Source organism: Barbus barbus, assembly GCF_936440315.1.
Source record: "Barbus barbus genome assembly, chromosome: 47".
NCBI classification, from domain to species: domain Eukaryota; kingdom Metazoa; phylum Chordata; class Actinopteri; order Cypriniformes; family Cyprinidae; genus Barbus; species Barbus barbus.
Genome location: NC_136725.1, coordinates 5,934,628 through 5,950,907, shown reverse-complemented (window position 1 = coordinate 5,950,907; position 16,280 = coordinate 5,934,628). Strand labels below are relative to the sequence as shown.

At 36.5% G+C, this 16,280-nt stretch overlaps 1 protein-coding gene across 2 annotated transcripts in view; it reads right to left on the bottom strand.

Annotated features, from left to right (window-relative positions):
* The window catches only part of strbp (spermatid perinuclear RNA binding protein), a 96,953-nt gene extending 85,712 nt beyond the window's left edge, over nt 1-11,241 (bottom strand). The window contains exon 1 of one of the 2 annotated variants that reach the window (XM_079410956.1): nt 11,130-11,241. The gene's annotated coding sequence lies outside the window, so the exon portion shown is untranslated. Of the gene's footprint in view, nt 1-9,362; nt 9,496-11,129 lie in introns of those variants that run through there. The other variant, XM_079410955.1, reaches the window with a different exon arrangement.
* Between the last annotated feature and the right edge of the window lie 5,039 nt (nt 11,242-16,280).

Sequence of the window (16,280 nt, the reverse complement as noted above, 5' to 3'; positions counted from 1 at the left end):
TGCATTCTCATTAAACTCACCCTTTTGTCCCTTCATTTTCATTGATGCATCTAAATGTTGTTATTTCAAGAAAGCAATTAAACAATTAAAGGCCTAATTGCTTTATGACTAAGCTAACTGGACCCGACTATTTGCCTTGAGCTTTCTCTAAATCTGTCTCGACCTGCGAGTCCAATAACTTTGTTCATCTTCCAACACAAGTTTCCATCACTCTCCACAAACTATTAAAAAAAAGCTTAGTGCATATGCTCTACATATATCAAACTGTGACGCTCATGTGAGTGATGCAGGATTGATATCTTATTCTCCAACCCTACCAATCATTTTCAATCTCCAGAAGCAAAAACCCCAAATGTTATAGAAATTAAACAGGCCTAAATTCAAGTGAGCTATACACATGGAAAAGTAAGCAAAGATGTTTTGATGTAGTGTTTCATGTGATGAGAAGCAGAAAGTGGTGGTTTAGTTTTGCAGGGATACAGGAAGATGCCAGACAGTGCGGGAGTATGGGAATGAAAGGCAACAACACAGGTGGCTTTGGGAAAACACATGCCCCCAGTTTCACAGACAAAGCTTAAGCCTAGTCCCAGACTAAAGTGGAAGTCTGAGCTGTTTTAACTGAAAGAAACTTGCACTGATTGATCTTAAAATATATCAGTGCCTTTGTTTTGTCTCAAGACTGCTTTGCAACAATTTGTATCGTAAAAAGCGCTAAATAAACTTGAACTTCATATATTTCAACAACAAATAGAAATTTTATAATTTAGAAGTTAATTGAAAAAACTGCATTATGCAGTTTACATGTTTGCATACAATTGTTTTCAAGTTGAGTGTTGATATGTTTCAAAAATAAATAGTAATTAAATTTAAGTTTGAGCTCTGTTGTTAACCTTATAGTAATGTAAAAGGGCTCCCTAGTTAAGAACATAAGCTGAGGTAGATTTTTATCCCTAAGAAAAATTTAATTATAATTGACTATTTAAAAGAACTGTTTAATAAAAAAAGCAATTTTATGTTTAGTCTTTTTTCCCCCTGCTGTACTGTCTGAAACAAAACCGAACTGTGACATAAAAACCGGGGTACATAGCGAACCATCATGTTTGTGTACCGTTACAACCCTAGTAAGAAATCATAAAATTTAGTCAATACAACCAGCTAGATTGGCCTGTGATTTAACATTCAAGCACTCAATGACCATTGCATTTACTGGTTTATTAAAAACACGCTACAAGTCATTCAGATATTACTAAGAGTTTTTAATAAGATTAATTCTGCCACCTTACAGTGTACATACACACACACACGTTTCATACTGGATTCTTGTAATGGGTTGTTATATCACAAATACATCACTGAAAGCCTGGTCTTTATTTATAACTCAGCCACTTATGACTTCAACACACCCACATGCCACACAAATCCAGAACTGCGCAACATTACCAATTATCCTTAATGAACAGACCGACAGTCATTACAGGGCTTTCAAAAGTCACCACGGCTGTTCTGAGAACAGTGAATAAGATCACTGTCAGATAAGTGCAGTTCTGTCACAAAAGTACAATTCAGAGTGAATCACTTCCTACAATTAAGTTTGGCAGCTTAATTCTCACTACCATAACTCACACACAGCACTGCGGGTTAAAAAGAACTATGCAGTACTGTATCATGGCACAAAGGAACAAACGTGGCGGGGCGAACGCAATAACCCTCGCTTGTCTATCAATATTCTGCTCACTCGTTTATAGAGAGGGCTCCTTTCATCTGTCTAATAGTGTGGCCGGCAAACGTACCAGGCACAGTCTAATTGGTTAATTCTCAGAGGTGGCAAAGGGGTGACGACCATCAAGGCAGAACATATCAAAGTATCCTACACCCCCTCCTTCTTCCTCTTTATCTACCCTTCCCTTTCTCTTCCATCACTCCGTCGCTCATAAAAATCGGCCTGGTGATGCCACCGTGCTGGAAACCTCCCTTATTAAATTACACACACTATTAGATGGGGAAGCACTCTGCCTTCCAGCCTTTAATTGAATACCTATATCAGCTTTGACAGATTTGTTTTTTTTTAACAAGGAGGTCAAATGGGGATTAATTGCTACATGCAATAACATTCAAGTGACCAGAAAAAAAAAAAAAAAAGCCTAGAAAGCAGTCTACCTAGATAGCAAAAATAAACCATAGTATGTGTCCTTAACCATAATACAATTCTACAATGCACTGCATCAAAAAAAAAAACATGAATTTATGAATCTGTTGTGCTCTAGTTTTTAACGAAAAGGCGTAGATATTGGAGAGTGGGTTTTGGAAGAGATACTGTCACACCATATGAATCTTACAATCTGTAAAATCTTATCAGGCCAAAAAAAACAGATGTTTGGAGAGAAACAATTAGTTTGTCTTACTGATAGAAACAAATGTGTATCCTGAAATATTCTGCTTTCTCTGAATACATTTAGACTAAATCCACTGAGGAATGTGTGTGTATTTCTGATAGTGCTGCAGAAACAGACATTGTCCTTGAAGCCAAGTTCTGCCTTATTCATCACTTCACATTAAAATTCATTTACAGTACCTCACTATTATTGTTTTATTGTACAGCAATGAAACTTCGCAACTAATGTGTGATAAAACCAGAAAAAAGTTTTACAAAGGCAATACAAGTACAATAAGCATGCAAAATCTTGTTAAAATCTCTTAAAAATATCTCCTAAATACATTTTCTTATTCACAGGCTTTTGTTCAAAATAAAGTTATGATCTGCACAGTATATGGCAAGCCGTTTTGACTTTTATTCATTCTCAGGATATGAATTCTTGATATCAACAATTCAGTTTTTACTAGTTAAAATGTTAATTGTTGATATCAAGAATTAATTTCTTACTAGTTGAAATTCCAATTTAACATATCAGAAATGCAATTATTACTAGCAAAAATGTCTATTCTTGATATCAACAATTTTATTGTCACTAGTGACAATGTTAATTTCTGATATCTGAAAATGTATTTCTGATATCAACAATTGGGAGGGTAATTTCTGATATCAACAATTAGCATTTTAACTAGTAAAAATTGAATTGTTGATATCAATAATTAAATAGTTGATAAAGAATAAAATTGTTGATATCGAGAATAGACATTTTTACTAGTAAGAATTGTATTTCTGATGTGAAATTAAGAAATTAATTCTTGATATCAACAATTGATTTTGAATGGCAGCCTATGGTGACATTTAACTAGTGAAAATACAATTACAGATATCAACAATTTAATTCTTGATATCAACAATTAACATTTTAACTAGTGGAAATGTAATTGCTGATATCAAGAATTAGCATTTTAACTAGTAAAAATGTAATTGTTGATATCAAAAATTTATATCATGTGAAGGAATAAAAGTCAAAACGGCTTGCCATATACTGTACGCCTCCAAGATTCAAATATTAACAAGAGCATAAAATACATTTTTGCCCATAGAAGGAGGATTTAATGAGAGACAATATTTTCCATAAAAGATTAGAATTGGTACAATCAAATATAAGAGGAACTGTTCCCAGGTCAATGTTTAATTACTACGTTTGCCAAACTCAATAAATCAAAAGCAGCACATGGTTTCCTATAAACGCTAATCATCTTTGGTTTTAAATACCTTTATAGCTTTATAATGTGAAATATATTATTTTATAGCCTGTGTGGTGCAGATAATGATTTGTTTAGTTCAGATTGTTTAGCAATGCTGCTGCTTCATTGAATGTATGCATGTGTGTGTCTGTCTTCAGGGAATGGCGACCCACTGTGTGTGTCTCACTCTCGCTCTCTGACTCCCAGATGCCTTACAAGGCCATTCCTTCCCCGTGCCTGTGTTAGATCTGGTTTCTGCTCATCCCTGGATTCATTTCCGCTGCTCTTGTCGCCACATCAGCTGCTTTAAAAACACACGCGCATGCACATATACACAGACTGCCTGTTGACACAGCACAGGGCACTTTTCCACTGCACACCCCCTCAAGAGCTCCAGTCCCATTGTGCCCTTGCACTCACGACCTAGTGTACCCTTGTACCCTGCTCTCCACTTGCTCCTTTTGATCCCAAAATAGACAAAACTTTTCAGACAAGGGTTACCAAATGTTGTTTTGAGGTCTTTTGCTGCAGTGCAGCTTAGCAGATTGGCCAACTAACAATTACAAGGGCCCTATGACTTCTGCGATGCAAAAAATGCGGATGGAATCCAGTCATAAAAAATGGAATTTACAGAATTTTCCAAATTTCGGAAGAATAAATCAAAAGTAGGTCAATGCACTTAAAACAAAACGCAATATGGACTAGTGTCTGTGAATATTAAGCTGTAAAAATAAAATTTAAATGTGAATTCTGCATGCTCTGCGTGTTTCTGTGTGAATGAATGGCACAGACGCACGGTTTCATTTACTACACACATACTGAAGCATTCATGATGCTCGCAGTGTTTTCCTCTGCTGCCTCAATATACGAGTACAAGAACACTAGGGCTTTGCAATTAATCGAATTCGATTATCACGCGCATCTCGTCAGTAAAGCCGACAGTAAATCGCTGACAAGCTAGGCATTATCGTGTTCATAATCCCAAACAAATCGCCTTCGATTATGAACGCGATATTGCCCAGCTTGTCAGTGAACTATGGCTCTGTGTAGTAATTGCAGCTCCATCTAAAAGCAGGTGATGGTGATGGTGATTAACTACTAATCAAGAAACCGGCTTTACTGACTAGATGCGCATGATAATCGAATTCGATTAATTGCACAGCCCTAATGAACACATAATCTCTAGAACTGCTCTGAGAGTCACTTCATTAGCAGTTTACCATTTCTTTTGAGAAAACCTATCATCATATCATTTACAAACAGAAACTTAAAAGGTCTTCACCACTACCCGTCAAAATAAAAGTTCAGTTTAACTTGAAGAAACTGTGACAGAAATATAACTGCTTAATGTTATAGTATTATAACTACTAACATTATTTTTAAGGAATATTTGCCAGAAAAATTATTTACTTAATTTATTTACAAGAAAAATGTAAATACACAACACATTTCTAAAATTAATAATAATAATAAAATAAATTATTTTTTTGTAAAATCAATTAATTAGAGATGCTTTGGATTATTAATTTAATCAAACCATTCAAATGGAATTTATTTGGTAATAAATAAACTATGACAAGAATTTCATAGGACCTTAATTTAATCTTTGTTAATTTTAATAAATTGCTGTTAAATTATATACGTTTCATGATTTTAATGAATTAGACATGCTTTTTGATTAATATATTTATTTTAACCATTAAATCAGAGTCTAGAAAAAATTAAAATGGAAAAAATGGGATCCAGAAGAGAAAAAAAAAAAAGGAATTTGGAAAAAAAAATAAAAATAAAAGAATTTGGGAAAAAATAAAACGGATTTCATAGGGCCCTAAATAACCTAACTGTTTCCTGAGCCTCTATTAGCGCTGCCACTAGATGTAAAACGCCACAGCAAAATAAATTATTTTATGTTAAAACAATTTGCAACATCGCAATCTGAATTCAATGCAATATAAATGTGCTCATGGGGAACCGGTTTCAAGTCCAGCCTGGATCATATCTTTTACTCACCCCCCTTTTCTCTCTCTGTACTTTCCTGCCAGTTCTTTTATGGGATTGTTCACCTCTCCTCATTAGTCAGACGGAGTTAAATTCAGCAGCCAAGATGCAACCAAGTCACATGCCAAATTCAGCTGGCACAGTGGGACGCAATGCCCATAACTGGTTGTTATTCGGTTATTGCCAAACCTGTGATAAACAATGTACAATTGATAATGCTGCTCGCAGAGGACCTGAAGTAGAGGGAACCTTGTTTAAAATACTTCTGTTTTTGGAAACAAGGAGAGCTTCTTCCTTTCTGTTTGGTTCTCCCTTTCACAAACACTCTCACCAGAAAGGCTGTCTTTGTCATGCAAACAGCAGACAGTAAATCAGATGTCCTGATGGCGGCGGTGGCAGACGGCAGAGGGGTGGATGGTGTCTGGTGCATGGGCTCAGGAGGAGGAAGTGGGCTTTGGCTTGAGTCGAGCTCAAATTCCCCCTCTGTTAGCAATGTCAGCTTTTCCCATCAGCTCAGAGAGCAAGCCAAGAATAGCTCTGATCGGTTAGAGAGCGATGGAGAGAAAAAAAAAAAAAGAAAGAGAACAAGAGAGACGGGTGAAGAAACACTTCAGGTGGATACCACCTCATTCTGTCAATATCCTGCAAATCTATATTAGGCACTATCTGCATTTTGTGAAATATATAGCTACAGGCAATAATGATCTGGAAAAAAATTAAATGTGTTCTCTATAATTTATCAAGTGAAAACTATGTTTAATAAATTTATTAAACTGCGTTTAACACTGGAAATTAATGGTTTTATAAATAACAAATGACAAATTAATTCTTTCAGATTCTGACAACTCTTGCAGCTAAAAGCAACAAATTAATTTATCATGGTTTTTCAGCAATAACTGCAGTATTTTGGCAGGTCACAGAGTTCCCACGCTTTTCAATTTCCAAGATTTTTCAAATAACTTCTGGTCATTTCATTTCATCTGCAGCTCTGTTTAACCCCTTTATTGCTATCTAAACATGTATATACTTTATGTTCAAATGTTTGGGGTCAGGTTTTTTAATCAAAAGTGACAGTAAAGACATTTACAGTATACCGATGAAAAAGATCTACTTCAAATAAATGCTGCTCTTTTGAACTTTCAATTCATCAAAGAATCCTGAAAAAAAAAAATATCAGTTTCCACAAAAATATGAAGCAGCACAACTGTTTTCAACATTGATAATAATCAGAAAGGTTTCTTGAGCAGCCAATCAGCATATTAGAAAGATTTCTGAAGGATCATGTGACACTGAAGAAGAATGGAGTAATGATGCTGAAAATTCAACATTGCATCACAGAAATAAATTATTTTTGAAAACACAATTCACATGGAAGACAGTTAAATTATAATAATCTTTCACAATTTTACTGTATTTTTGCTCAAATAATAGCCACCTTGCTGAACATAAGAGACTTCTTTCATTATAAAAATCTGACCACAAACTTTGTGAATAAAAAACTGCACTAAAAACACTCCCAAGTGAAACTCTAGAAATTAAATCAATTTACCCATATTAAATTAGATTTATTATTAAAGCAGAGAAAGTGTGTTTGACAGTCTGTGATATCAGGAAGGAAGGGTGAGGCAGAGCAAGATTACAAAGATAAACTATTTTCTTTTTATTTGCATTAACATGCACCAATGAATCCTGTGCACAATGAGATCAGGAACATGCATTAAGAAAGTTTTGATTTGATGTTGATTTTAAGATTAACCTAAGATTGAACAAGGAGGGATGTTAGTAAAGCATCAAAGAAAGACAACAAATTCATAATCATGTTTATTTTGCCTCTCTAAATCCCTGCAGACACCCAGCGTGACCTAACGATGCTGAAAAGTCAGCTACATCTGCCAACGTCGGCTCACTCTGCCCTCAGGACACGCAGCGCACAAAACTCTTTAATGATTATTCAAGCACTAAAGCCCTGCAACAGACCGTGAGAGTCAAATTCAGACCTTCTGGGAGCTCTACGGGACATAACGGAGAGACCAAGACAAAGAGTGACCAGAGACAGGCCACATCCACCCTTTGACCTCCAGAACATCTGTCATCGCTTCTCTGAGCTGAATACACCTTCAGGACGATCAAAGATCAGTTTCACCGACTCTTCTTGAGGGGAAAAGGCAAAGGCAGACTGCACAACATCAGTCTCCTATGTCACACTGTACAATAGAAATCTTTAGACTCTATAACCAACACTGTACGGTCAACACAATGGACATCACTAGGTAACACGCATTGCAGTTTATATCTGTGTTTTCATACTTTTGTTTTGGCACAAACAGCTCGGACCCGCACAGAAATGAAAAATAAATAAGTTTCAACTTGTCTCTCACTCAAGGGAATTCGGTCCTTACAAACAAGTGCAATCTTTCGCATTTCAACCTGAGGCAATATGTGATAGCCACAAGCTATTTTCAGCCAACGTGCCAAGCAATTTCCAAAGCATTTCAGATGCTGGGCTCAACGTAGAGTCTGTCGCTGTCAGAGAACAGTGTGTGTGTGTGTGTGTGTGTGTGTGTGTGTGTGTGAGAGAGACAGAAGCGACGCATGAGCTGATCTCATGAGGAAACATGCATCACAGTTATGCTCTTTGTTCTTGTGAAAGGAAAGTGGATATTCAAGATTGCACAGATCACACACCAACATGATTATGAGATTCAAAACCTCACTTCATCATACCTATGTTACAAGTTAACCTTAGAAAGAAGCAAAAACTGATTTATGTACACTTTTACAAATATTAATAGTTTCCAAAAAAATGTTACGGCAGTTATGATTTGTAATATATATGGTGTATATTAGATTTATATTATCTTTATATTTGTATTAATACATTCAGTAACGTCCATTAATTTTTCATTTTCATGTGTTTCCAGGCCTGGAAATTTGAATAAAAAGGATTTCATGGTCATAGGAATGCTGTGGTTACTATGGTAAACATTTTAAGAAAAGCATCAATAGTAGGCTACATTTTTTAAGCGTATTTTAACCAAACAAAGCGGACGATAGTTCCCACAATACCCCACAGGTGTAACATTTGCGCTATTAGTGTATTAAAGCAACTTTTCACTCAATCAATCAATCAATTCCTCGCTCACTCAACGCTTCTCGGCTCATACGAGTCAATTATTCCCGAAAGAGACGATTTGAGTTCAAATGAATCAGACGAGGTTGACTCCAGAACAGTTTTTGGACCGAATCGCGGGTGAACAGCTCCGAATGGTTATGTGAACCGATTCAAATGATCCGACTCGCTACAACGACTCGTTCACATCCCCAGTGCAGAGTAGATGGGGTGTAAAACTGCGGAAGTCCCTCTACAAGACACCTGCTGCAAGATGATCATCAGCCCCGACTAACCGACTCTACATATCGGTGTCTGCTCCAAAACGAAACAAACCCACATCTTTAACACACAGCATACATTCGTCACTGACAGGTTAACTAAGACAAATACAACAACGTGATTCTCCTTCTAACAATTCAAAAGAAGAGCAACCGTGCAGTTCATAAAACACCATGCAACATGTGACAACAAACAAGTCTAAATGAGATGGTGAGAAACTCCTTTTTAGCGCCAGAGAAAGAGAAAGCTTAACTTTTTTTAATGAAACGTAACGCAAACGCTGAGTCTCAGACGCGATTCTCTCAGAGGAAAACCCGCAAACACAAGCTCAGAAAGACTCAAAAGCGCTACTTACTGGTGAAAGAAGAAATATTTAATAATCCAAACGTATCCTCAATGTGTACGAGTCGAGGTTCAGACCAATATTGTGGTGTCAGCAGGACTCGCACTCCGCCTGCTGCCTCTCACTCACGCGCACTGAGATGAATGAGGAACGCGCAGACGCGTGCACGAGCTCAATTCATTATTCACGCGGAGGACAGTCGACTGTCCTAACCCAAGTTTCCCAGCATCGATCTGGTGTGGTTATCACCTCAGTGTCTGTTTTACGCGAAATATTTACGGGATATATATATATATATATATATATATATATATATAGCTATATATAGGCCTATATATGAAGAGTTTATTTGCAAAAAACAGATAACTCCGTTTTTTTATTATGTATTATTGTGTTAGTTAGCTGTATATTTTAATCAAAATAACCCAACTGCAGTTTGATTGAGATTAATTGGAATTCACAATGAATAAACATGATTTTTTAGTTATGTTTTTGCAAATGAACACTATGTATATATATATATATATATATATATATATATATATATATATATATATAATACAAATCTAAAATGCCTTTCAAATATTTTTGATGGAAATAAATTAATAACAAGCAGTATTAAAAAATCTAATGTTTCAGCCTCACACATACTGTTCTTTTACAAGGGTGCAAATAGGACTAAATGTCCCTGGCGCATATTTAAAAATATTACATAAGAAAACCACCGTATCATTTTCCTGAACACTTTCACTCACACTTTTAATTAGTAAGAAATGGACTGGATGTAATTTCCATATTGATTAGGCTACTCCTGTCACAACAGAGATTTATTTGTGAAATACACACAAACTACAATGTAGCTCCAAGACGTCCATTAGCTACCTAAAAGCAAAATAATACAGATGTTATTTAAAACTAAAAATAAAAAAAAATGTGTGGGATTATATGAATCGCCAAACAAAGGCTAATTGAATTAAATAGCCTCAACACTTTTAGTTGTGCCCCAAAGTGCTCAAATTGTGTTATCCTACTCCATTAAATTCAGTTTAGAACATATTTGTCCATAGAAAAATACATTTTAAGATTAATGAAAACATACAAGGGTTTTTTTTAAACTAGAATTTTAATAATTCCTCGATATAGGTCAAATTTGCCCAAAGGATCACAGGTAGGTGCAGATTTTATAGGAAAATAGCGAGGGTCAATGCAAACAAACCACCGCTTCACACACTTGTCAGTGCCACTGCTATTGCACAACAAAATTTCACAAATGAACACAACCAAAGTTTACATTGACTAAGCTTTCCTTCCATTCCTTCGCCTCAATTAAAACAGTCTCATATAACAGCTCAGTGTTTGTTTCTCTCCTTCAGCCCCAGATACAGCCTAATAAATTATTCAACTACAGCAGATGCACCAGCACAACCTCAATATGCCCAAATGCAGCATCTGAAAGCGCGAGGTGAAGTTAAATGCATGCGCGTGCATGTAATTCCTCCATCTAAAAGCCGATACTAAACCCATCCTCCGAGGAGCGACTGCATTGCATTGCCAGATAGCATCAAAGAAAGCCACTACGGCATTTGCAGGTAAAACTATGAATTGCTGTAGCTGATGGATGTGCTCGGATCCGCAGATAGCCTACTGTACATTACCTAATGACAGCAGCACAGATGATGTCCTACATGAGCACATGACACAACGAGATACGCTTTAAACCCATCTGTGCGTCTCTTTCGCACCGCAGGATCTGAAAGAGTCCCGAAGGAGATGAATTACCGTGGTCTCGTTTGCCGTCCTCCCCCGCTGGAGCGATATACCTCCAGTCAAGTGTTTCTTTCTCCGGCGGTCTCTCTATCTGCTTTCCAACTGTCTCAAGTATTTGGACCACGGGCGCGTTCACGTCATGATATGCGCGTGCTCTAATTGGAGGGCTGCTGCTCTGTAACAACTGATACAGTGTTACAGTGTTTCACCTGCCAGACAGTGCTATCTTTCCACTTCATTAGCCTTAAGGCTAAGTTTATTTGTGGAAATTATCTTGATATTTCTACATTTAAAGGAAAAGCCATTTTTTTTTTTTCATTTATTTTGTTATTTATTGTTATCAAATATTATCAATACGTTATTATAGAGATATAATATAGCTTGCTTATTAAGAATGTAGACATAAACTAAGTAAAATATGTTTTGAATGTTTTAAACAGCTAGATTGAGAGACAAGATAAGACAATCGCTTTTAAAATTGTCCAAATGAAGTACTTAGCAATGCATATTAAGTTTTGATATATTTATGGTAGGAAATTGACAAAATATCTTCATGGAACATGATCTTTACTGAATATCCTAATGATTTAAAAGAAAAATCGATCATTTTGGCCCATACAATGTATTGTTGGCTATTGCTACACATATACCCGTGCTACTTATGACTGGTTTTGTGGTCCAGGGTCATACATTTTAAACAATAACTTCTTCAATTCAATTAACCACAGTGTTTTTCAATTCGCAATTTAAATGACTGGAATTAATTCATGCTAAGACACTTTCATCTTCTTGCTGCTTGCTCAGAGGTCTCAGATTCACTCTTCTTTTAGTTGCGTTGTTGACCATGTAGCACATCTTGTCAAATAGCTATATAACAATTCAGTAAGGTGAGTATGATCGACGAGACGCACGGTGACTTCAATGTTTATCAATCAGCTCCCAGACAAGCGCATGAATCTGTTACATCCAGAGCTCAACTGCATAATCCAATCAAGAGTATGAAAACAGGTATGTGTGCATTGAGAATAAATCAGTACTGTGATTGTTCAAGTATGGAAGACCAGAAGGAATGCAGAGTAGTTCCTGTAAGAGCAGTCTGCTGGAAAAACATCTCTTTGGCTGTTTCAAAGCAAAGCTGGTCTCTCCTGTAGAACAACATACCAATGATACAGTCTCCACACACACACACACACACACACACACACATGCACACAGTGTTTAAATTCCTGTTCATTTAAAGGTTGTGTTTCTGTGATACTAAAAGTCTCTGCTTACACACAAGAACAAAAGAGCATACTGTCCTGTAAGGACAAACACTTCACTAAATATACAGACACACATACACAGCGGTATTTCATAAAATAAAATAAAACATAATACACTCTCTATTAAACAGACACCCCTCCCCTCTAGAAAAACATAATGTCCCCAGTCATCTATATAAGAGGTGACATAATCTAATAAGCATGCATATTTTTGCATAAATGCATAAATTAGTGAGCTTCAACCTGCAATATTATAATTTGATTACATCAGATCCTCCCTCTGCAGTTTCTAAACTCAGCATCATAATGTACTATGCGATAAAATGGAGACAACGAGTACCCAATTTATAGCTACCACTATCCTATCCACTATCCACAAAAATGGAATGATGTAAAAATGATAAGAAGGAATATTCCCACGCAGAATATGCTCCTGGAACAACATTCCCATGAACCAGATTTTAAAATCTGATTTTATTCCTTTCACTGTCCTCAATATCTGTTTGGATGACGATGTTGCTGGTAGCTTAGTGGTTACAAACTGGTACTAGTAGTAACCCATACAAACTTTTCTTCTTGTAAGCTGCTTTGGATAATATAGCATTAGATAACAATCATCTCACAAATATTACAAGCAGTGTGCATCAGGGTTTGAATGATTTTTCATTGGTTCCGCTCAACACAGTTTCATGGCAACTGTGACAGGGACCCGAGCAGTCACAAGGAGGATCTCATCGTGATGGACACAGGAGCGATTTTGGTATCCAAAAAGATGTTTATTTAGGGCAAAAATGTGCAAATAAATATGTTTAAGGGCATAAAAACTAAGGTTTTTATAAAAGCAGCCTAAAACTAGAACTGCAAGGTACTAAAAACAATAGCTTGTAATTCCAGACCAGAGTTTACTGTGCTTAAAGGAATAGTTCACTTAAAAATGAAAATGACCCAATGATTTACTCACCGCCAAGTCATTCTATATGACTTTCTTCTTTCAGACAAATACAATTGGAGTTATATTAAAATATGTCCTGTCTCTTCCACACTGTAAAAAAAAAAAAAAAAAATTTTTTTACAGGTAATTGTCTGTATCTTTTTTACAGAATTTTTAAATTTTTTCATTATATGATGAAATACCATTGTTTTACAGATATTTTCTGTATTTTAAAGTTTCATAAAGTAATTTAGTTTCGACGCTAAAATGAGCATTTCTAATTGGTGTTCAGTCACATAACTGGTGTCGAGAGCTAAAGGACAAAACACTGAAAACTGCAGCATGCATCTTTCAATTTTCACTTAAGAAAGATCAGTTGACCTCAAAAGACTCAAAACAAGCTTTAGTAAACTTGTTATTCATATCAAAGTCCGTTCGAGAGTATATAAAGTCTTATCTGGAAGTACTGGTCAGTTTTTCAAACTCTTAACCCTGCAAACTCAACACCTTGTTGATTAAGAATATGAACGCAACATGGTAAATCGTAAGGTATGCGCTTTTTCCCCTTTCATATTCTCCTGTACATGTATACATAGTAACGTATATTTTATTAAGAAGTATAGACATTGGTCCACCATTGTCACTGTCTTAATTTGCAATTAAAAAGTGTTGCATTCACATTCTGGGTGCATTTGCTCACCTATGCTTATATTATGCATGTATAAGTGCCTATGTTAACCTTATAAGTAATAATAACTGATAGCATCTTTGTGTTTGATGAAAAGTGAAACATACATCTTGAGGCCTGAGGTTGTGAGTAAACTGTCATTACATATTGGATCGTTGATTATGAAAATTGCATCTATCCTGGACATTTACGCCCCTAGGCAGTAATATGATGCAGCTAAGCCAAAGTAAATAATGTAAATTTACTTTCTAAATTTAGCTAAAATCACATTTAGCAAACAACACTTTTAACCTTTCCTGCTCAGCTTCCAGATAATTGTCTCAGTGGAACATAGTCTGTGATGTGTGAATGTCAGCGGCGGACAGAAGTGGAGTACATTTACTTGAGTATTGTACTTAAGTACACTTTTTGAGTATCTTTACTTTACTTGAGTATTATTTTTTCTGGAAACTTGTGACTTTAACTTCACTACATTTGAAAGACAATTATTGTACTTTTCTATCAAGGTCCTCGAAGTAGAAAGTCGTTATGCAGCAGCTTTGAAAGTCAGTGCGTGATTTTTTTTTTTTTTTCGAAAATGTGATTTTTTTTTGACAGCATATCAGTAATCACTCTTGTCGGGTTACGTAAAGTGATTTTCCCAGCATTTATTTTAACACTGACCAGTTGCAAATGTGATATGTTTTTATGAAAATATTATTGCTTATAAACGATTTTTAATGCATTTGTAAATCAGTTATTAGTCATTTATAACCACCTTTATAAACCCTTTACAAATAGAATGTAAAGTGTTAATCAATGCTTAACACCCGCCAGACTCTTAACTCTCAGTATTTACCTTCAGTGTATAACTCACTTCTTTTGTGTATATATTTTGTGCTACTGACATGTACTGTGATTACTCAAATTGCATGGGTTGTTGAAGACAGGTGTGCTATTACCTTAAGATTAGACTAACAATGGACAAATTTATGGACAAAAATGAGAAGAAAAGGTCTGATAGACTTACATAATTAAAGGAACCTGGGCCATATATGGAGACCAGAATATCAAGGAGACTTGGGGGTTGATATGAACTAGTGAGCACCCACAGAGTACATTCTAGCAATGCCCTATCTACTACCAAGAGCACCCCAGAAATGGCATAACAATGCTTTGGCAACCACCCACAACACCTTGGCACTGTGGCAGCAGGAATTGCATTGGCAAGCACCACTCACATTAGTACAATGTAAAAATTCAGTTTCCTTTTCAAAGTTGAACAGTTGCCTGCAAGGAAGCTTTCAAAAATCAGCCGACTGGATATTTTGGAAGTCATGTGATTGTGTGTGAGTGTGTCTGCGTCCATATGTGACCAGCAGCGCTCCATGTCTGGATGCCCAAGACTGACAATCGGGTTGTCTGTCCCCATGAGGCTTCCATCCTGACCTGCCAAACCCAGAACATACAGTCCTCCTCTCGCCCCTACCTGAGACACAGCAGGACAAAAGCGGCACAGATGGCCAGCACTCTATCATCCCCCCTAACTCCCCCTTCCCAACCTCTCTCTCTTTCTCTCAATATGACCGCTTCCCTCTTCAATCGTATCACAACAAGCCTGACATTCAACACCGCCCTCAGGAGTTAGCTTTTATCTGTCCTTCTTGAGGAGGTTAGGATTTGAAAGCTAGGCGCTGGTGCACTTCCTGTCTGCCTGCTGACACCAGTTCAGCTAAATGCACTGAGAGGATTTCCACATAAGGGCCTTCTTCAATTCAATTTTCCAGTTGCATCAGGACCATTCCAGATGACTGGCCCCTCGTAGCCTGGAAGTACTAGTGATGTTAGACCATCACAGGAGGAGATAAATAGAGAGAGAGAGAGAGAGAGAGAGAGAGACTGGGTACGGGTATGAGTGACAGCTGGGTTGCAGGCCCCTGCTGCATTCTGACCTAAATGACAGGTGGCCATTTCAAATCTGAGAGTCTGGGGAAGCTGCATGAAAATAACCAGGGGACTAGCTGGAAGAAGACACACCTAAGAGGAATCAAGCCAATATACTTGTGGGAAAAAATTAAGCTGAACAGAAGCATCATCTCATCCACAAATTATATGGTTTATCAACAAATCTGATGTTCATACACTGTACGCCACTGGAAAACACATGTTTAAAGAGCTTGTTAACCAAAAGGTGAAAATTTGGTTATCATTTAATCATGCCGTTCCAAACATCCCTTTTTTTTTCTATGGAACACATATTCGGTAAACCTAAACTTTAAGGAGGTGAAGCTGGTTTTGTA